The sequence below is a fragment of the Poromitra crassiceps genome (assembly GCF_964638095.1).
Source record: "Poromitra crassiceps genome assembly, chromosome: 13".
NCBI classification, from domain to species: domain Eukaryota; kingdom Metazoa; phylum Chordata; class Actinopteri; order Beryciformes; family Melamphaidae; genus Poromitra; species Poromitra crassiceps.
Genome location: NC_139644.1, coordinates 29,024,630 through 29,030,552, shown reverse-complemented (window position 1 = coordinate 29,030,552; position 5,923 = coordinate 29,024,630). Strand labels below are relative to the sequence as shown.

General features: G+C 43.1%; 1 pseudogene across 2 annotated transcripts; it reads right to left on the bottom strand.

Annotated features, from left to right (window-relative positions):
• Positions 1–305: 305 nt before the first annotated feature.
• LOC310787296 (protein Tob1 pseudogene) lies at positions 306–4,326 on the bottom strand (annotated as a pseudogene). Of its 2 annotated transcripts, none has more exons than XR_014554095.1 (2): positions 4,074–4,326; positions 306–2,493 (listed from the first exon to the last, which is right to left on the bottom strand). The product of XR_014554095.1 is annotated as a protein Tob1 pseudogene (transcript). The 2 variants fall into 2 exon arrangements; XR_014553922.1 differs by having other exon boundaries at positions 306–2,496; positions 4,078–4,326.
• Positions 4,327–5,923: the final 1,597 nt, after the last annotated feature.

The following is a 5,923-nucleotide window of genomic DNA, read 5'->3' as shown; positions in this document are numbered from 1 at the left end:
TGAAAGTGACTTCTTAAACTTTCAGCAATCTGTCAAAGAACGATGTAGCAAATAGGTGAACTAAAATATATTTTGAGCAACTGAAGAGCTGTAGTGGCCCCACACGTTAAAGGAAAGAGTTAATTCCTCTGCCTGCATGACAACATTTGCCCTGACATGTTACAAAACCTTCAAAATAGATTGAGTAATCACCTAAAGACTTGCACCAACAAGCCAAACCACAAACACCAATGAAAAACTGAACAAGTGTCATTATTTTCAAGCTTTTTAATACAAACTTAATAAACTATCAGTCCCTCTTAACATGTAAGACACTGACTCCAAATACTTTGTTATACCGTTTGTTTTATCAAGTATTGCACAATGTAGGTACAAAATTAATATACGATTACATTTTGTCCATAATATAGCAAAAATCTTTAAACTCTTAACAGAAAATACAACTCTTATGTTTTTCAAAAAAGCAAATATTCTTAAATCCCACCACTACGGAATATTCTGTACACAATCTTTAGAATAGTCGATGTTTTTTTTTTTTAAGATGGATTTATTTTATAATTTCAATAAAAAAAGAAATAACATAAAGTCGCTGCAGCCATCACGGATCACTGGAGTAGTAAAAAGATATAAATGCAATACCATGTCGTAGAAACAATAGATACTCTGATATTTTACAAACTCTGTACTAAATTAAATTATACAATTAGAAAAAAGACCAGGAAATCCCACTTATTTATGCCAATTTCTTGAAAAATTGGCGGTGTCCAGTTATGTTTTAAATACTGAAAGAGGCCATGACTTGTGGTGTGTTTTTTTCTTCTTCTTCTTTTATATCTTAAAACAGTCACATAAAAAAATTATTTTGTGCTTGGTTGGCAAAAGAAATAATGATGCATGTTGAAGTTTAGGTAACCAAGCTTGGACATCTTGTACTACAAGCTTCATTGTTTCATTGTTTCAAAAATAAAGAAAGAAATAAAAAGGTATAACTCAAGGGGGCAAAGATTTTCACCCTCGGGCTCATGCGCTTGGACTCGTAACATAGATCTTACAGTTGACAAGTCACGTTTTTCCTTTTTTCTTTGACATTCTGTCCTTGTTTTCTCTTTTTTTCAATTTTTCCAAAATGTGCATTTGTGTTTGTATGTCCCCCCCCTCCCCATCACATATCTCTGGTCGTTTCGTTTCTGTGTGTACTAGTAGCATAAGTAGTAGTACCTTTACGTGTACTAGTTGGCCATAACAGGCTGGAATTGCTGGTTAGAATACTGCATGTTGTTCAAGCTGAAATTCAAGCCGTCCATAAGGGACTTGTCGTTGAGGCCACCGTAGGCCGCAAACACGTCAAAGGCATTGCTGTACTGCAGCGGGCTGAGGCTGAGGGAGCTGTCCCCGGGGAACAGGGCGCTCGGGCTGGCCTGGCCCTGCAGGTTGGGGAATACAAACTCCTTGGCGTTGGGGGACAGAGCCGAGGGCTTCTGGTGCTGCTGCTGCGGCGCTCCCAGGCCCAGCCCGTACAGAGAGTGCATGGAGGTGGAGATGGCTTTCTGTTTCAGGAGGCTGTTCACATTCAGGCCCAGGTTGGTGGGGGAGGTACGCGCCACCTTGTTCCCGGCAGCGCTGCCGCCGCCATTGTTGTTGTTGTTGCGGCCACTGCTCTTCATCTTAGTGGAGCCGAACTTGGTGGCGGCGAAGGTGGCGGTGGTGAAGGTTAAAGGCTGGGAGGAGCGGGGCATGAACGTGGGGCTGACGGCCGCCGAGTGGCCGAAGGGGGGCGAGGGGGAGCTGGAGGCCGGGGAGGTGCCGCTCACAGGCTCGTTGATGGGCATGAAGACCTGCGCGTCGGGGTTGAAACTGTTCTTGATCTCCTTGTCCAGTTCCAGCCCCGCGCTAGCAGCTGCACTTTCATTGCTGTCGTCAACGTACAACACCTTGACGGGCCCTTTCTCGCCAATCTGGTAGGACACCTCAAAGGGGTCGATCCACACGCTGAGGTCCTGGGGCAGGTTGTGGCGGACATCCTCGATGTCCAGCCCGCTCTCTTTGGCTGCCTTCTCCACCACAGGGTCCACCTTCTCACCCACGTGGATGCATCTGAATCCTGAGCCCTTGTATGGCTTGTCCGGGTACCAATGTCCCTCGTATTTCTGCTTCAGCTGCCGCTCCAGCTCCTCGCCGAAGATGTTGACCCGCCGCCTGGGCAGCTTGTTGTACAGGTAGGAGATGATGAAGTTGAGAGCTACTTGGATTTCAAGCTGCATAGCTAACTGCTGAAGTTTACCAGGTGTGTTGAGATTAGGTGCGTCTGACCTTGAACGTGTCCACTGGGTCTACTTTGTTTATCCGTGGTGGGCAACACAGAGGCTCTCCAGGCAGGATGAGGTGTTGGGCTGGCACCAGGCAAAAGAAGCTAGAACTCAGGTGAAACAGGTTCAAAAACAAAAGTGCTGGTTTTGTAGAAGTGCTGTCCTTCCACAGGGTGTGATCCTTTTTCTCCTGCAAAAATTGGGAGAGAGAAAAATAACCATGAGCATTTCATTCCAAAATTCAAAACAGAAAAAATAAATAATGTGACACTGATGTCCTGGATACATTCATATGCAAAGATTAATATTTGATTTTCTTTTTCCATTGGTAATCCAACTTTCACACAAGCTAATGTTTCAAATTCATAGTGGACATATTCTGTTCAGGACATTTGCTCTTTTCGGCTGATAAGTCCACCACTGCAGACTTTGTAAGGGGAGTGCAATTAAAGTGCCCTTTAAACATTAACCCTTTGCTGTCTGTGTACCAATGTGTTGTAGCTTTCATTATTTTAGCACAGATGTAACAATTTAATTTAAACATACACAAAAAGAAAACCACATTTACACAAAAACAGATGGCCAAACTAATATCATTGTAGCAGCAAGCAAGATAAAGATGTTATTGCAGAAATTGTATCAGAGAGCAAACTGATCTGGGGACGTGGTCCATTTGCTGTTAATAAAAACTGAATGGTGCATGTAACCTATGTTTATCTAAATGTCCAAATCTAGGTCTTGAACCTCGCACTATGTCTCAGGAATCGTTGTTACATAATAACTGGATAACTTGGATAGATTGGTTTGTTTGCCACACAGCCTCGATACAGCAGAATACAAACTGACGAAAAATTGCAACGATTTAACAAAGAAAACGATCAGCCAATAATGCCGAATGGAGGATAAGTTGGTGAGGAAATGGTTTTTGCCGTTTGGGTTGGTTTGAAAGCTTGCCATCTTGTTGTCTCTGGGGCTGGTTTGATATGCGTGTAGCACCGTCGATAAGTCGGAGCGCGTCCCCCATTAAAACAACGGTGTCGAAATAAGGCTTGCACCACACCACAGCTACTGTTTACACCCGCTCTGCTCGTTTTAGACTGGGAAGATTGTACTTAAATGTCTGGTTCTTTCATCACGAAGAAGGTAAACATATGCCTACGCTGTCAAATCATCCCCGTGTCGTTGATATAGGGGCTTGAATTGAATCGGGCAGAGGTGGTGGCAGAGGAGAGACGACTTTGCCGAGGCTTTACATTTGACCAGCAACTAAAGTTGATTTATTCATTAGCTCAGAGGCTAAACAGGAAAATAAGCTAGCTCGCCTCCTTCATGAAACTGCCCTTGAAAGAATAGTCACTGCTTAACAACTGCAACTTGGTTTCAGCCATACGACGAAAAAGATATTGAGTAACGCTATCATACATTTGAGGACAGACAAGCTGCAAATATCACCGCAAATCTCGCTACAAGAATACTACAGGGAGATACGTCAGTGGACGATAAGGTAGGCTATAACCGAGCACATCAGACACACAAAGTCCCCATGGGAAACGGACACACACACACACACACACACACACACACACACACACACACACACACACACACACACACACACACACACACACACACACACACACACACACACACACACACACACACACACACAGACTGACGCAGCAAATCAGCTTAATAGCGTTATAGAACGACAGCGAGCAAACGTGACATTCATATCAGCAAGCCTAGTAAGCGACACAAGTCAGATACTTACTTTTTTGTACAAAAAATAACGTAGATTCTCAGTAGTTTTGAAGTACCGTTAGTTAGTGCAAATAGAAAAAAAGTTAAGTATAAATACTTTCTTCACATAGAATATATTATCAACAATACAAAAAAAGTATTCCAGTACGTGTAGATTTCGGAGGATTGACGTTTACGTTTGCTTCGGTTTCTATTTTTAAGGTTATTTTGCGTTTTTTCCTCTTTCAGCAGGCTTGCAGAGTAGCTCCCTCCTACTCGGGAGTTTACAACTTCGTCCCCCTACTGTCAGCAGTCGCCCTTATTTATAGCTTTCCTCCGCCATGGGCACGAGGTAGGCGGTGATGCGGCTTCAGAGGTCAAAACAATACGAGCGGCTGCGATTGGACGAACGTGCAAGTCCCGCCCCGCGCGAACGGCTCGGGTCGAACGCTCATTGGCTGATCCCCGCTGTCAGTTAAGACATATGATTCTGTGGAATGGAGAGAGAGAGACGCCCATAACACGAGTGCTTGCGTCACACGGACAACCTAGGTCTGACTGCGCTGACAGCAGAAGACAAAAATAATTCATTTTAAGAGAGAGAACAGATATGTCTGCTTTTGACTTGTCTTAAAATATACACTTTGAATTATGGGCTATGTTAAGGAATGGGCTAACCCTTCCCAGCATTATCCAGGCGCATATGTGGTAGTCAAATTATTGTTATTTACAGTGCGCCTATAGGCACCGTCTACTGTGATGTTAATTTAGATACAGAGGCTACTACAGAGGATACCCACCATAACTTACTGCTACTGCCTGTGCCATAGCCTATATGTTTATACCAGTGGAATGAGACTGACTGAGCATTAAACAGGGAGACCTATCACAATGTAGCCTAATACAACTGTATATAGTTCATCATCCACAGATAATTCATGTAAAAAAATATAGCTGTGACATGTCATGTTAGTATGTAGGAGCTAGGAGGTATGAAGCCTTTCTTTGGCATAGCTGTAGCCTATTGCTGGAGAGGAGATTCCCTACAGCGGAACGATACAGCTGGCAGCAGTGTGGGTGGTGCTGAACGCTATCTAGAAAACACAAGCGCTGATTGGTCTAAAACGGGGCAGGGGCCCTATGGTGAATGGTGTGCCCGTATCTAAGGTGCTGATGTAGGCTCTGCACGTCATAGCCTGGCTGAACGCACGGTGCTGGCAAATTTAAAGTGCTCTTCACTACATACAGTGTATTAGGCTATAGCTACATTATATAATAGGCCTATATACATATTCAGCAAGTTGACTGGGGTTACGTCATTACTTCACAGGAGCATGTTTAAGTTATTGTTAAATGTCTGTCAAAAAGTCATATTTTTCATACTTATAGGCCTACTGAACCATAAATTGCATAAACCATGAAAAACACTATAGCCTACAATATAGCCTACCTAAGGTCATTAATGCTGTAGAGAAAATGTCACACAGAAAAAAAGTGGGTGGTCAACCTTGTTTAGTAACCTGGTTAAAACCATCCGGATCCGTGAAGTCACATTCTGTGAGTTCACGTGAGCGGATGGTTTTACCAGGCAAGTTGTTTATAGACGGGTTCACCAGGCCACTAGTTTTCCATGTCATTTACTCCATCAGATGCTATGCAGGACTGATGCCATATGATAGCAAGCATCAGGTACCATGAGAAATGGCAGGCATCATGTCTAAAGTTACATGTAAAATGTCTGGAACATATTGGATATTAATTTTAATAAGACATTCATTCTATTCTACTCATAATAGAATGTATGTTGCTCATCAATTACTTTACCATTACTATCTTCCATTGTACATATTAGTATAACATGCGTCTTGATAGCATTA